A 17,392-nucleotide genomic window follows, 5' to 3' on the forward strand; every position below is an offset into this window, starting at 1 on the left:
CCTTACAAATTTGAACAATATTCAGCCAACACAAGAAAGGACTTCAATTGATCTTTGCTTTCTGGGCGTGGTGCATCTTTTATGCCTTGAACAATGCTTTGCTTAGGTTGTATGCCATCACCTTATATAGTGTGTCCTAAATACGTAACAGATCTCTTCCTGAATTGACATTTTTCACGCTTGACAGTTAGTCAATAATCTTCCAAACGCTTCATCACTTTGTCTAACAACTCATCATGGTGTATCATCTTTTCCTCCTATCATAATATCATCCAGAAAATACCAGACATCTTCCAAACCCTTAAAATACCTTCGTCATTACCCTTTGAAACACTGCAGCTGCAGATGCTAGCCCGAAAGGCATTCTCAAATACCGAAATGCCCCTAAGGCAGTGACGAAGGAAGTCGATTCTCTAGAGTCAGTGTGAAGATTGATCTGATGATATGCTGACGTCATATCAACAACTGAAAAAACTTTACCTCCAGACATGGCAGACAACATTTCCGAAATATTGGGGTGTTGTTGCCTGTCAACCCAGATATTCTGATTTAAATCCCTCAAATCAATGCATAGCCTAATTTTGCCACCCTCCTTAGGAACCACAACGATTGGTGCCAACCATTCAGGTGATTCAATTGGTTCAATTATACCTTGACTCAACAGCTTACCCAATTCTTTTTGTAAGGATTTCTTCATCATAAGGGGCACATTGCGCAACTTGTGTACAACTGGGACAGCACCTTTTTGAAGATTATTTTGTGGCAAAATCCTTTTAATATTCCTAAATCATCTTTAAGGACCCGTGGAAATTTTTTGGCAATACATTCTTCAAATGTATCCACAGAATTCACATTAGGATTTTCTGGTAATGACACAATAACATGATTTTTTGCATTAGGATCTAACTTTATACCAAGATCTTTTTGGTGGTGCCAACCCAAAAGATTAGATCCATAATTGGTAGATATACCTGTCCATCAACTTCTTGTTCCATAACTGAAATATTCATTAATTTCATCGCTAGTATATCTATTCTCTTACCTCCATACCCCACTGTTTTTATGTCAGGGTCAGACCAATCATTATAATGTTCTATGGATAGTGTATCCTTTGATACTAAAGTGTACATACTCCCAGAGTCAACCAGTACTTGTATCTAAAAATCATTTACATTAATGATACAGTGTAATGTAAAATGTAATGTAAGGCATCATTTGTACCGCGCTGCTGTTGCTCCAAGGAGCATCAAGGCGCCACTGAAAATAAAAAGCTCATCGATATATAGGACAGCCGGGCTGTTAATGGTAACTAGTCCTACTATCACACTAGTGCTCTAGCGCTGGTGTCCTGTAACTTAAAGGTTTTCAGTTCCTTTCTGAAATCTTTTTCCCTCTCAATTTCCTGAAGGTGAGGGGGAAGCGTATTCCAGGCTTTTGCTCCCAGAACTGGTAATGATTTACCCCCTCTCGTGCTAAGTCTGAAAGCTGGAATAGACAGTAAATTAGCATTTGAGGAGCGTAGGGCACGTGTTGGATTATACCTGGAAAACTTGTTTCGTAGGTATTTTGGCCACACGGAATGGACAGCTCTGAAAGTGATAATCAGTATCTTGAAAAGGACCCTTTTAATTATTGGCAACCAGTGAAGGTGTTAAGCGCGGCAGATGCTGATGATCTCTTCGGCCATTTCAGCAGCAGCCTGGCTGCTGCATGCTGCACCATCTGGAGTTTATGGGTAACTGCTTTAGTGGTCCCCGCATATAGACTATTACAATAGTCTATCTTTGAAGTTACAAGGGCAACAGTGACTGTTTTTCTTCCCTCCAGCGGCAACAAATCAAAAAACTTCCTTAGTCCTTTGATGATGCCAAAACATGTCCCTGCTACTTTCAATGCCTGTTGCTTACATGACAAAGCAGCATCGAAGTTAATCCCCAAGTTCCGGGCCGAATCGGTGGTGTGGGGCGGTATTTCTGCCTTTCCCGGCCACCATAATTTGGGAACAAATTTGTTCCGTGGGCTCATTGTCATAATCTCAGTCTTGCCTGTGTTACATTTCATATGGTTAATCCTCATCCAATCGAATGTAGCCGTCAGGTAACATTTGAGATTTTCTTCCCAGTTCTGAGTGTCTTTATCAAGGACCAGGATCAGTTGAGTATCGTCGGCATATGCCACCACATCAATGCCGAATGATGATATCAACCTGATCAGAGGAGTAGTGTAAACATTAAACAATGTCGGGCTCAGACTGGACACTTGCAGCACTCCCGTCATTAGGGGTTTCTCCTTTGAGCAAAATTCGCCCAGAGTGACCACCTGTCTCCTGCCACTCAAGAAGTTCTTAATCCATTCCAGGACTGTACCAGTAATGCCAGATGTTTTTAGCCGGTCAATCAGGATGGCATGTGATACCGTGTCGAAGGCCACCGACAGATCTAATAGGATCAGGACGGCCTTTTTACCCTGGTCCAGAGCCATGCGGATGGTATCAGTGGTGAACAGGAGAGCTGACTCGGTCGAGTGCTGTGCTCTAAAGCCTGATTGATTAGGGTGCCACGCCTCGCTGTCCTCCAAAAACTTGGTCATTTGTTTATTAGCAAAAGACTCTGTGATCTTACATAGTACAGGGAGTAGTGAGATTGGTCGGAGGTTAGATAGTGTGGTAGGGTCGGGCAGTTATTTTTTCTGCAGCGGTTTAACCGCTGCTAGTTTCCATTCAGGAGGAATATTTGCTGTGGCCAGTAAGGTGTTTACAATTTGATTGATCACCGGGTTCACTACCTCAACAATCAAGTGTAGGAGCGAGGGGGGGCATGGGTCAAACGGTGAGCCAGATTTGGCTGCCAGTATTGCACGGTGAGTCTCCTCAAGACTGATTGACCGAAAGGTCACCAGCTGATCCACAGCATGGGTCCCCTCCCTGCAACCATCTATTGCTTCTAAGACAGGAACTGCGAAATCCTTCGTAAGTCCCTGTACTTTCTCCTCGAAGAAGTCTGCAATGTATCACAAAGACTCTCTGAGGGGGGAATTTCTTGCAATAGTGTTTTGAATTTATTAAAGCAATTTACAATCTTGAAGATAGCTTTTTGTTTATTACTGGCATTTTCAATCGCTGATGTATAAAACTTCATTTTGGCTTGTTTAATCAGTACATAGTATGCACTCCTGGATATTTTATATTTCCCTCGCTCCTCAACACAGTAGCTTCTCCTCCATCTACGTTCTGCTCTGCGTACCTCCCCTTGTTTAGCTTTGAGCTGCTGATTGAACCACGGGGCTGATTGTCTCTTTTGGCCAAGCCTGTTTCCCCTTCTCACAGTGCCTATTTTGTTTTTGAGTTCGAACAACCATTCCCTAAAAGTGTTATTGTCCACATCCGGATGTCCCGTCAGCAGAGGCCTACATTCCCTGGCCATCTCAACCAGCTCCGGGTGACCCATAATGGCTTTCCATTTCTCCCGCCTGGCCTGAAAGTTAGTTCCCCCATGATTGCCCTTCCTAGTCCCTTCTACCGATAGGGTGAATGGTAGCAATGCATGGTCTGTCTATGTTTGTACCATAGGAAGTTTGGTCTTAAGTGCCGTTAAGTTTGTGGAAATGCAGTCAATAGTATGGCCTGCTTCGTGAGTGGGTTTTGTGGTAAGGATATCTAGTCCTAACACCTCCATCGTGTCCCTAAATTAAATTGCTGATGGATCTGTGGGGGACTCCAGATGGATGTTAACATCACCGAGTATCGTGAAGTTGGAGAACCGGAGTGCCAGGGTGCTCAGATCCTCCCCAATACTCTCAATGAAGCCCTTACACGGGCCCGGGGGGGTGGTAGATCAAGGCACCCGCAAAGGTAAAGGTCTCATTGATCTTAATAAGGAAATCCATCCCTTCGGCATCCTTAAGATTTTGTAGTTCAACCACAGAGCAGTTGAATGACTCCCTATAAATAATGGCCACTCCTCCCCCCCGTTTTTCCCCTCTGTCCGCCTTTTGTATGCCATAGCCAGGTGGTAGGGCGTGCACTATGTCAGGGGTGCACCACGACTTAAGCCATGTATCTGTGACAAAGAGGCAATCTAAGTTTTCTTCCACTATTAAGTCATAAACATGGAGCGCGTGCTTAGGCAGGGATCTGGCATTAATTAATCCCCCCTTAAGATCAGTTTTCCTGGCTGTGAGAGCAGCGATCTGCGACCATGGAAAGGATTTCTGGCATCCTTGACAACTTACCGGGCCCTTCCATGATGATACATCCAATTGGTGACCACAAATATGGGGACCGGGCTGAAGTGTTAGGAGCTCCTCCCTACCATATTTCTTGGTCTTGACCGAACCAGCAGCATTTCTAGCCCTATGCCCGGCCCATGCTCGGACCTGCGCAGACGGGCTTACCTTTGGCGCACCTTCTGTGCCCCGCCTGCATGCCCCCTGCGCCCATCCACTGCGCTTCCCAGATGGGGTGGCCATTATGAACCTTCGCGGCTGGTAGTGGCTGAGCACTGGACCGCTCGCCTGCTCCTCACCCAAGATGGCGGCGTCTAAGGTGGTTTCTCTGATTTTTCATCACTTTCCATGTTTGCCCCTTTAGCTTTCCCTTCCATTTTTATATCAACTTTACAAATATGGGTACATTCTTCTCAGTCAACAGGTACAGTTATCTCTGTCACATTATCGCATGGTGATTCATTTATACATTTAACACCACTTTGAGTATATCTTGACCTACACATCTTGGAAAAATGACCTTTTTTCCCACAATTACGGCACACAACGCCTCTTGCTGCACACTGAAAACTTATTATTATTATTATTATTAAATGGGATTTATAAAGCGCACTGACACCGTGGGTTTCCTGGCGCTGTGAGACATCAAATTCCAGAACTGAGGGTTAGTGCAGGGTTAGCAGGGTGGGGGGAAGAGAAAAGTTTTTAGCAGCTTCCTAAAATGGAGGAGGGAGCTGCTAGATTTGATGCACAGGGGGAGGGAGTTCCAGAATTTTGGGGCCAAGAATGCGAACCTTCGTCCGCCGAATTTATTGGTTCTGGTTTTAGGTATGCTGAGTGATTTGAGATGGGTAGAGCGGAGGTTGCGATTTGGACAGTAGGGGGTGATCAGAGAAACCAGGAAGGCAGGACTGGGGCAATTGAGGGCTTTGTACGTGAGACAGCCCAGCTTAAAGGCCACCCTTTGTTCGATGGGTAGCCAGTGCAGTTTGTGTATCATAGGTCTGGCAGATTGCCATTTGGGAAGTTTGAAGATGATCCGGGCTGCCTGATTTTGAACCACCTGGAGACGGTGGAGGAGAGTTTTGGGGAGTCCATGGTAGATGCTATTAGAGAAGTCCAAACGGGAGAGCACAAGAGAAATGATGACCTGTGTCAGGGCCGGCGTGGGAAGGAGATGGCAGACCTTCCGGATCTTCCTAAGCTGGAAGGAACAGGATGAGATCACGGAACTAATGTGGGGTCAGAGGGAGAGCTCGGCGTCAATTATAACGCCGAGGCTTTTGACAGAGGTGGAAGGGGACGGCGGGGGGCCCAATTCGGACGGCCAGAAGTGAGTGCCCCAGGCAGAGAGACTGGCGCCTGGGAGGAGGAGCTCAGTTTTCCCGGGGTTCAGCTTCAGTTGGTTGGAATTCATCCACTCTAGTATGTGGCGCATAGCAGAGTGGAAGTTGTCTATTGCATTGGGGGAGTTGAGTGGAAAGATGATCTGCAGATCATCTGCATAGTTAAAAACTGTAATGTCCCACTTGCGAAGTGAATGGAGTAGGGGACAGAGGTATAAGTTGAACAGCAGGGGTGATAGAGAGGAGCCCTGAGGGACTCCACAGGTTGTGGGGGTCATAGGTGCAGAATAGGGGCCCAGGCGGACAGCTTGGGATCTGTCAGTCAAGAAGGAACGGATCCAGCTGAGAGCAGAGTCGTGGATGCCAGCCTGTTCGACACGGTTAAGCAGGATGTTGTGGTCAACCGTGTCGAATGCGGCCGAGAGGTCTAGGAGGACGAGAGCCTGGGGGGTTCCTGAGTCGGCATTTCTTCTCAGCGTGTCGAGTACCGCCAGAATGACAGTTTCGGTAGAAAAAGAAGGTCTGAACCCGGCCTGATTAGGCTCCAGATAGCATGAAGACTCAATGAAGTTGGAGAGGCACCTGGTGACATGTGCTTCAAGGAGTTTAGAGAAGTAAGGCAGGAGCGAGATAGGGCGGTAATTGGACAATTCCGCTGGGTCTGCGCCAGGTTTCTTCAGTAGCGGGACGAGGACTGCTTTTTTGAAGGAACTCGGGACAGTGCCTGTGCTGAGTGAGCAGTTCAGGAGGGGTAGAATGCATTCCGGTAAAGAATGACAGACTCTTCGCAAGACTGATGGAGGACAGCCGTCAAGCGGGGATCCAGATTTTATCCGGGAGGCAAGCTGTACTAGGGAGGTAACATTGATGGGGGGAAGTTCAGTGAGCGTAGAAGTGTTGTTAGATGGGGTTTCCAGAGTGATGAATTGAGGGACCGTGGGAATGGATGCCTTGATTTTATTGATTTTTTCGGTGAGAAAAAGGTTGATGGCGTCACAGGATTCTTGGGTGGGAGTCTGGCCTGGGAGTGTTCTGTCGTCAGATGTTAGTTCGTTCATGATTTTAAAGATTTCTTTTGATTTGTTATCTGAGGAGGAGATTCTATCCGAGAAATGGGTCGATTTGGCAGAGACTATGGCTATTTTATAGTCTCTGCGAGCTGAAGTATATTGTAGTCTAGCTGGTTCGGAATAGTTACGTCTCCAGGCCCTTTCCGATTGACGTACCATCAATTTAAGTTGATGGTACGTTAAGTTGATGGTATGTTAGAAATATGTCCTGGAGTACCACAACGAAAACATTTTATTTCTCTAGTATCTTTCTTTTTTCCATCACCCACTGTATTCTTCTTTGCTCCCTCAGAATCTTTCGTCGCAGGATCATTAGAAAAAGTTTTTTGAACAACGCAGATTGGAGATACTTTATTGCTGATACTCATAGACTTTGTTTCAATTTTGGATAAAGTATCTATTTCTTTCAGCCATTTTGAAGCATGTTCCATTCCTTTCACAACTTGAATTGTCGCCTCAAGATCAAGGTCTTTCGTTAACAACTTTTCTCTCACCCTCTTGTCATTAGTGCACCTCACAATTTTATCTCTAATAAGAGAATCACTTAAGTTTTCAAATTTACAGGTTAGAGACAACCCACGTAGAGCTCCCACATATGTATCTATATCTTCTTCTAACTGTTGGGCTCGTGTGAAAAATTTATGTTGTTCCATCACAACACTAACTTTTGCAATAAATCTTAAATCAAGCTTTTTGATAGACATTTCATATACATTAAAAGGTTGTCCATCTCCCACCCCAAGAGAGATTTCTGGTAGGTTCTCCTACAGTCTCCTCTCTTCAACTCCTAAGTGATGTAACAGTATACCTTAACTCCTAACAGGTCCATATTTATCACCTCCAATAGCTAACATACATGTAAAAAAACATTTCTTTCATTGTTCCCAAGGTATTGGAGGTGAACCTGGAGTGGCCAAGAATTTAGGTGGAGAGTCCATGGCCTGATCAGACATCTTGTTTCCTTCTTATGAAAGAACACAATACATTAAAATAAGAAATCAAAATAAAGGATTAATATAATAAATTAACAAAACAGGCTAACACAATAAAGTGCCTCTATAGACTTGTAATTATTATATTTCCCTTGGTTAAATGGGTTCAGTAGAGCAGGAGTGAAGAAGGTTCCTTTGCACTGGGTTCTAATATTATATTATTATAATATATCCTTGTGGGGATGGGGTGGTTCCTTTCTTACCAGTTTGACCCCCTCACCTACTGATCCCTAGGAAACTATGGGGGATGTTTACAACCAAATGCCAGAGCGCTGTGGTACGCCACATTTGGTAACGCGTGCTCTGACATTTTTAAAACACAGGGTTGCACCGTATTTACAAAAATGCGGCACACCCCTGTGCTTCCCGTGGTGCTGACACTAATAAAGCTGTCTAGTGCCAGCACGGTGACCCTTGTGCCATGCTGCACGGCTGCCTCTGCTGCAGGGGCTATTGTTTATACACCTTCCTGCACATAAACAATCTTGAAAGGCGACTTGCTCTTTCCATGTGTGTTGCAGAAGGTGGCAGACCTAGGAAGAGCAAAAAACTAGGAGAAAGTAATAATTTCTCCTCATACCACCAGTCTAAGATCAGGTATTCCCTGGTCTTGGCTTTTGGTGCTGCCAAGCCTTGTAAATCTGAGGTAGCATCAAAAAGCAATGGGAGTTGCGGTAAACCCCTACTGCAACACCCATAGCATGTCTCTTTCATGCTAAGTGAAGCGTGAAAAGGGGCCTTATTTACAAAGTGGCATTAAACCACTTTAATTGGCTTTACAACGCTTTCTAAATAAGGAAAGGTGTTATCGCCACCAGAACGTCACTAAAAGTTAGTGACGTTTTGGTGGCAATATCCCCTTATAATTATGAACCCCAGGCGTAGTGTGTGTAGGGAGGCTACGCGGAGGACCACGGAATTGAAAACAACCTCCGCCCACCCCCCATTATAAAAAGCAATTAAACATTGTTAAAAAATAAATTTAAAACCACTTACCTGGCATGCGGCGTCCCCAGGCTGCCCTCCTCCTCTTCTTCGCTGTCTAGCTGATCCTTGTACGCGTGACCACACATGCACATTTTGTGCAGAAATGCACGCACGTGTGCAAGGAGGAAGAGCTTAAGGCTGACAAACTGAACACAATCAGTGCTCATAACAGAGGAGTGCCTGGGAAAGGGCTCCCTAACAAGCCTGTAACTGCTAAAACTGCTGAAAGCTCAGTAGTTAACTGCCCGAGGAGAGCGCCTGGAAAAGGGCTTTCCATTCATTGCTAGGACATATCTGCTTTTTTTAAATCGCCGTATTGCACATGTAATTTTAAAAACTGTTCAATTCTTTTATTTCACTCACACTTGCATCTTGCTCGGCGTCCTCCCAGGTCTAGCACAAATTGTTCTGGTTGTCTGGAGGGAGGCGCCACAAACCGGAAGTGATGCTCAACCACTTCCCACAGTACCCTGAAGGGAGGTCAGCAGTCTAGCTTCCCTGGGTATAAAAGTACATGCTGGGACTGATGCGCAGCGGACACGCGCAGTGGGTGCGCCAAAGGCAAGCTCGTCTGCACCCGTCCACGCACAGTGCCAGCCATGCTGCTGGTTTTAGTATCAATACCACCAGGGAACCTAACCTCTGCACTCTGGGAAGCAGCTACCGGATTTAGGAGAGCAGGAGAACGCAGTTGGTAAATTCACACTGGAGAGAACAGCTGGTCCGTTCTCGGATTTATTAAAGCAAGATATTCTAAACTGTGTACTGTTGAATGTGAGATCACTTCCAAAGCATTCTACTGAGACACAAATACTGCTATACACACTTAAATTAGATGCACTGTTTATGACAGAGACCTGGACAGATGTAGGGTCAGATCTAGAGCTGGGCCTGATATGTCCTGAAGGGTATAAAGTGTTTCATAAACCTAGATCCAGCGACAGAGGCAGTTGGGGTTGGGGTTATCAACAAGGATTTCTGGGATATTACACCCATGGAGATTGACGAGGTGGTGGGTCTGGAAATACTGGGCTTCTCCATAAAAGACCCGGCAGGTCATGTGATGACAGGCATGGTCTGCTATAGATCCCCCAGGGGTAGCTAGCGGTCTATTCCAACAGGGATTGATTGATGTACTCAACAATATGGCACTCACCGATACGCGTCTATTGATGTTAGGTGACTTCAATCTTTGGACCACTGGGAAAATGTATGCAGGCTATAACAATATCCTTCAACCATGTGCTAATTTGAACCTACTACAATGGGTTACCAAACCAACCCATATCGGAGGGCATGTACTGGATCTAGTCTTTGCCGGGGAAGATTCGATTATAATGGACAAAGGGGATATTAGCAACACAAGTAATAATTATCGCTAAATGAGCTTAGCACATTTTATCGCCGCCTATCGCCGGATATTATCGCAGAGATAACGTGCGATAGCGGCTCAATGCGTGAATATCGCTGGAAATACAGCAATATTCAGTCATTAACGTTAATGGTTGACTTAACCTGAATATCCACCTCCCATTGGATATACAGGTTAAGTCAAGGTCTGAGCAGGTGTTAGGTTCTAGCGATAATCGCGCTTATCGTGATTTTTTTTATCGCTTCGCCTGCCTTGCTTAAAGGGGATAGCTGTGTTAGCGACTGCTTTCAGTCGCTAACGGGTCGGGGACGCCCACTTTGCATGTCATTAGCGATAAATATCGCTGACATGCAAAGCGGACCCCAAACCTGTAGCTATCGCCTACAAGCTGTTGCTAACTGCTGTTAGCGACAGCTTGCTAATAGGGTGACAAAAATATTGCCGCTTTAGCGGCAAAAAGTCCAGCTGAAGCGACGATATCGCCCTTGCTAATATGCCCCAAAGTTCTGCCGGTGGGTTGGTCGGACCACCACCTGGTTCAATTCAGAGTGATGTACACCAAGATGACCAGGCCAGCCCCCAAGGGAGACAGAAGCTTTCTGGGGAGGGACTGGAAGGGTCTATTGAAGACAGCAAATAAGTCCCCCATTTTTCATGTAGAGAACTCTTTTGATCCAAATAAACAGGTGGACGCGGACTACACAACCCTCCGTGGATGTATAAACAGGAAGCTAGATCAGATTGCTCCTTAAAAAAAATATCAGATCATTGGGAAGACCATCCGCCTTATGGTATAACGAAAATTTGAGCAATGTTAAATTAGCTTGTAAACACGCAGAAAGACAACGAAGGATGCAATATGCAGAAGAAAAAAAAGCTGTCTGAAAGGAGAAAATTTCAATTTATAAATAAGCTATTGTCACAGCCAAAGCAGAATACTTCTCCAATATTATTTCAAAGTCATCTAACAGTACAAAATGTATCTTTAAAATAGTAAAAAGCATGGCTATCCCTGAATGTGTAAAAAATAAGGTCTTACCAACACAGGAGTTATGTGACGACTTGGCTTCCTTCTTCCTGGAGAAGATAAGCAAGATTGTCGAAGGGCTGAAGGAAAAGGCACGATCAGACAATATAGCTCAGAAGGATGGACAAATACCAAGGGCTTTGGAGGTTAGGGACAGGGGAACGATGCCATTGAAGCAGGACGCTATCTTGGACCACCATATGCTGCCCTCTGATGAGAATTTTATCAAAGTGGCCTCCGGAGTTTCTTCAGGCTCGCCTTTGGACCCTCTCCCCCATAAAATATGGAGAGAACTTGGTTCTGAATTTTTCCCTGTTCTTCGCAAGTTGTGCGACCAATCCTTTAGTAGCGGGCTGGTTTCATGTTGTTGGAAACACGCAATAGTAACCCCCTGTTGAACAAACCAACCGCAGACCCTAAATCCCCGAAAAACTATAGACCCATCTCTCTTCTCCCATACCCAGTGAAGATCATGGAGCGCCTGGTGAGCAGGTCGCTCTCCCAATTCCTAGAGGCTAACAACAAGCTGGAGGAGGAGCAATTCGGGTTCTGCCCAGGTCATGGGACAGAAACTTCTCTGATAACCATTCTGGACGACCTCCGAATGTGTGCAGACAGTGTTCAATCAGCTATTTTAATCTTGCTAGACCTGTCTGCCGCTTTCGATACGGTTAATCACACGATCCTCCTTGCCAGGCTGAAGGAATTGGGGGTGGTGGGGACAGCCTTGCGTTGGGTTCAGTCATATCTATCTGATAGACAGCAGGCAGTGGCACTCCCCCCTTTCCAATCGGACTTTGCAGACATCAAGCATGGGGTACCTCAGGGGTCCTCAGTCAGCCCCATCCTATTCAATACTTACATGCAGCCGCTGATAGACATCATCAAATCCTTCAACATTAGGTAGGTGAACTATGCCGATGGCACCCAGCTGATTCTGTCTTTGGAAGGTGATCCTGATGGGGCCCTGGAGAATTTCCATGCCTGTATGAGGCCAGTCCTCTCTACCAACTTCTGGCCTATTCCCACGGAAAATCCTTTGGTACCCGTGGGGACGGTGCGAAACCTGGGGGTCAGCTTTAATGTTAAGCTGAACCAAGAGTCTCATGTTAAACAGCTGGTGGGGAGCTGCTACACTCTCAATAGAGAACTGCGGAAGATACTGCCTGTACTACCGACTCAGGCCAGAGCTTTAGTAGTCAGGAGTATCATTATGAGCCGCCTGGACTATTGTAACGCCTTGTTACTGGAGTCCCCTAAATATCTGCTTGAGAGACTCCAGAGAATTCACACGGCAGTTGCAAAACTGGTACTTATGAGACCATGGCGATCATCTTCAGCTCAGGCTCTGGCAGAGCTGCACTGGCTCCCGGTGGCTCAAAGGGTATAGTTTAAGTCCCTCTGTATCGTGTTTAGGGCCCTACATGGATCTGGACCCAAACCAATACAGAGGAGATTTGGATGGTATGTTCCTACACGTAACCTCCGCTCCATATCAGCCAATCTTGCGATCATACCCAAAACAAAGAGAGCAACCTTCGGGGGTAGAGCGTTTGGCACAGCAGCTTGGCATCTTTGGAACAACCTTCCCCTTGAACAGAGACAGACACAGGATCTATTGTTGTTCCGCAAACAAATCAAGACTTGGCTATTTTCCAGGTTTGTTGGCAACATCCCTAGTCAGAAACTTAGGTGTCACAGCGCCAGGATGCCCATAGGATTACAGTGCACTCTCTAAATGTTCATACATACATACATGTGCAGTTTTCACAAGGATTACCGATAGGGCAAAGAAGAGGAGGAGGGCAGCCCTAGGGCACCGCATGCCAGGTAAGTGCTTTTAAATTAAATTTTTAATAATGTTCAATTACTTTTTATAAAGGGGGTGGATGCGGGAGCTGGCCAACTCCGCTCAACTACGGAGTGTGTGGAGATTTGCGTTCTCTGCGGAACGTGGAGAAGGCAAATCTCTGCACACTCCGCGGGCGGAGCAGAGGTCTCCGCCCGGGGTTAATTATTATGCCCCTATGTCCTTACGTTTGATCTACATCCTTACTTTCCTATTATTGACTCAAAGAGTGCCTCTAAAATTGAGAGCTCTGGCCACTGCTACTCAATTTATTAGCGGGTTGTAACACATGCTCAATGTGTGCATTGGAGGACTTTTTGTACTGTTTGGCCAGCTAGGAGTTTGCGTCCAGTCCTTTGTATTGTCCTGGTTTTGCATTGCAGTTCACTTTTCTTGGTTACTGTTTATTAGGAGCTGGGGAGACAAGGTTGCAATGGTCATAGAGACACCAGGCACCTTATCAGCTTCACTGGGTGGCGGGTGGGAACAACCTGATGGCAACCCGTATGCAACATACAGCTGACACCATGATACCATGAAACGTCTGCATAAATATCGTATATATTCCAAGGATATAAGAGGGGTGCACACACCAACTAAACAATACAAAAGTATAATTTTCCCACATGCATGGAGGTTCTACCAGTGTTACCCACCGCACACAATCTAAGGAAGAGATACTTTCTTTTTTTTGTATTTTATTTTATTATTTTATTTATAACGTTTCTCAGACAACAACAGAAATACATAATTGTACAACGTGACATGTATATCAGAAGTGACAATAGGCAGTGACGTCGTATCCATACCGTCCCTGTAGATGTATTGTGTGTGGCATTTCATCCCTACATTTCTCGCCCACATTATCAACAGACCTCCATTTACAGTATATCAGTAGTAATAGCAGTATCACGGCAGCATAGGGATATTAAAAAACATACCATTTAACATGACGGAGATGCTCAAGCGATCAGTACAGTGTATCTTAACAGCAAGGTAGACAGATATATGAGATATTCTAACACATAGTTTACATAGGCAAAAGACAGTAGGAAGCCACATGGAAGCGAGAATGATCCACCCCAAGCATCAGTCAATTACTCCTCCTGCATTAGGTACGAGACAGACTCTCCCTCCTTCCCTCGCAATAGATATGTTTGTAACGGTCCCCACACATCTCTTGGTCTAGAGGCCATCGGTAATGTCTATGCATAAACAGATGCTTGCTCCTAACAATAAATAATATCCCGCAGCCATTCCTTGAATTTTGGAGCCCTCCCCCTACCCCATGGGCAAGCCACTCTGCGTTTGGCCATTAATAAAGCAATATGTAAGAACTTTCTACTGTGCTTGGGTATTTGTGCGATATATCCCATCAACATGAGCAAAGGATCTCTCTCCAGCGTAGTGCCTAGCATTTGTTCAAGGGCCTCATGCACCTGCGTCCAGTACTCCCAAATCGCCGGACATTCCCATGCCAAATGCAGGAAGCCCGCTCCAGCCCTCTTACATCTGTCACATCTGTCATTATCTGAAAGGTGAAACTTGTATTTTTTGGCAGGGGTGTAATAAATACGTTGTGAAAACTTGTAATGCATGACCTTGAACCTACAGCTAGCCGATACACATTCTGTGACACTACAGCAATACTTCCATTGGTCATCAGTAATCTCTCGCTCCAGATCTTCACTCAAATGAGTGCGAGCAGAGCTTTCCACCCCATGCTGCTGTGCCCGTATGGTACGATACATACCAGATACCAGGTGTTTCCCATCGGAAGAACTCAGTATAAAATGCAAGGGAGCAAAAATTTCCGGTTCACAAGGGAAGTCAGGAAGAATCGCCCTCATTCCCTGCCTCAATCTCACATAGAGAAAAATCTCCAGTGGCGTTGGACCCACATCCTGGAACAGGTGTTCCACTGTGCGCAACATCCCCTCATGAAACAAATCCCCCCATGTGACCACACATAGCCGTTGCACATGGCTCAAAAGCCCTCTTCTTGTAGAACGACCATATTTGGTTGGCATGTGAGTGGGAGCTGCAGAGAATACAACAACTGCGATTCCAGGAGACGTGCCATACGTCTCCATGCATCCACTGTGCAAGTTACTGTTGTGAACGGTGTCTCTATAGCACTAAGAGGGCCGTGTATGAGGCAGCTAAGAATGAGAGGATGTGCCAACCAATCCTCAGTGGCTATCTGTGGCATGTATGGTGTAGGCGACAATGAGCCTGCGCACTGATATAGTAGGCCTCAAAGTCGGGAATATCGAATCCACCCCTATCATAGGGCTGCGTAAGGATCGACCATTTAAGTCGAGGTTGCTTACCGCCCCACACTAGACGTATTAACCCAGTGCGCAGTGTTTTGAAGAAAAATGCTCCAGGGTAATAAGGAATATTAAGAAGTTAATACAGAAATTGGGGGAGAACCACCATCTTTACAAGAGAGGCTCTTCCTGCCAGCAACAGGGGCAAAGATATCCAACGCGTGACGTTAGCCGTCAACTTCGTTATCGCTGTGCCGTAATTTAATCGAAGTGTTTCCTCCTTGTCTCTTGACACTTGTATGCCTAGATACCTAAGGTCAGACTCGCACCATTCAATAGGAAAGTCCAGTGAGAATTTGGAGACTGCAGGGGGGTAGGCAGACAAAATATCGAAATTAAAATATCGATATACAATAATATCGATGTTTTCATTTCCACAGTACAGAATATCGATGTCCAAAATATCGACAGACAGAATATCGTTTTTTAAGGTATGTATGTTACTAATATCGAATTTTACTAATATCGAAAACATTTTTAGTGTTATGTATTTTATTATGTTGTTTACATGTTTGTTAAACATGTTTTGTAATGTATGTTTGAAAATTTGTAAATTTGTTTACATTTTGCGTTTTAGTATCAGAGCGGGTTGTGGGTTTATAGGGGAATAGGGTGGGAAGTAATTTAATAATAATTAATTAATTAATATATGTTTGTAAACATGTTTAATTAATAATTAATTGGTAATTAATTAATATTAATTAGTTAATTAATTAATATAATTTTGTACATATTTTTAATTAATAATTAATTGGTAATTAATTAATATTAATTAGTTAATTATATTAATTAGAGTAATTTTTTTATATATATAATTTTTTATTGTTAATTAATTAATTGGGAAAAAATAATATTAATTATTAAATTTAATTAATTACAGCTAATGTGCTAATATATTTACTTTATTGTTATTGTTAATGAATAATTAATTGGTAATTAAATAATATTAATTAATTTTGGGTAAAGGATTATTTTTAGGGTTCAGGGTCAGTTTTCAGTTTTTGGGTAAAGGGGTATTTTTAGGGTCAGGGTCAGTTTTCAGTTTTTGGGTAAAGGGGTATTTTTAGGGTTCAGGGTCAGTTTTCAGTTTTTGGGTAAAGGGGTATTTTTTGGGTTCAGGGTCAGTTTTCAGTTTTTGGGTAAAGGGGTATTTTTAGGGTTCAGGGTCAGTTTTCAGTTTTTGGGTAAAGGGGTATTTTTAGGGTTCAGGGTCAGTTTTCAGTTTTTGGGTAAAGGGGTATTTTTAGGGTTCAGGGTCAGTTTTGGGTTTTTGGGTAAAGGGGTATTTTTAGGGTTCAGGGTCAGTTTTGGGTTTTTGGGGTACAGTCGTACAGGGTAAAAATAAAATAATTTTAAATTAAATCAATTAAATGAAATTAAAAAAAATAAAATTACATTAAATTATTAAGTTTTTAATTTATTTTAAATGTATATGTATTAGTTTTAATTTTTTAATTATGTTTTAATATTTTTATTTAATATTTGTAAAATTATATGTATTTTAAAATTATTTTTACATTATTATTAATACATTTAAAAAAACGATATTTTTAATTTCGATATTTTTGTACTACGATATTAATTTTTCGATATTTTTGTACTTACCTTTATGAAGATATGACTCCGATATTTTTGATTTCGATATTTTTGTGTCGATATTTTTGTATGTAGATATTTTGTCTGTCGATATTATGTCAGACATTCCTGCAGGGGTAAGTGGGAAAAATTGCGATTTCACCCAATTAATGTTAACACCCGAGAGCTGTCCAAACACCAGGAATTCTCTCAATAGGGGGTTAAGATTTTGCTGAGGCTCCCTAATATATAAAGTGATTTCGTCAGCATATAGCGAAATCAACATTTGTAGCTGAAAACACTGAAACGCCCTATCACGATGAATCTGACGTAATCTAGATGCCAACGTCTCAATCGCTACTGCAAAAAGTAAAGGGGGCGTAGGCAGGGGGGGCAGGAGGTGCGGTCCGCCCCATGCAGCACCTTTTCTGAGGCGGCCGCACGGGCCGGCACTGACTGTCTGGACTGCAGGGAGGCTGAGCCGAGGCAACGGCCTCTGTGACTGTAGGGCGATTTGATAATAAACCCGGCCATTACCCAGCCATCAAGTTAGCACAGACACTAGTCCTCCAGGGCCGTCAATCAGTGGTAGCGAGCGCGGTGTGCATGAGCGTCAC

Source organism: Lissotriton vulgaris, chromosome 3_1 (genome assembly GCF_964263255.1).
Source record: "Lissotriton vulgaris chromosome 3_1, aLisVul1.2, whole genome shotgun sequence".
Taxonomy (NCBI): Eukaryota; Metazoa; Chordata; class Amphibia; order Caudata; family Salamandridae; genus Lissotriton; species Lissotriton vulgaris.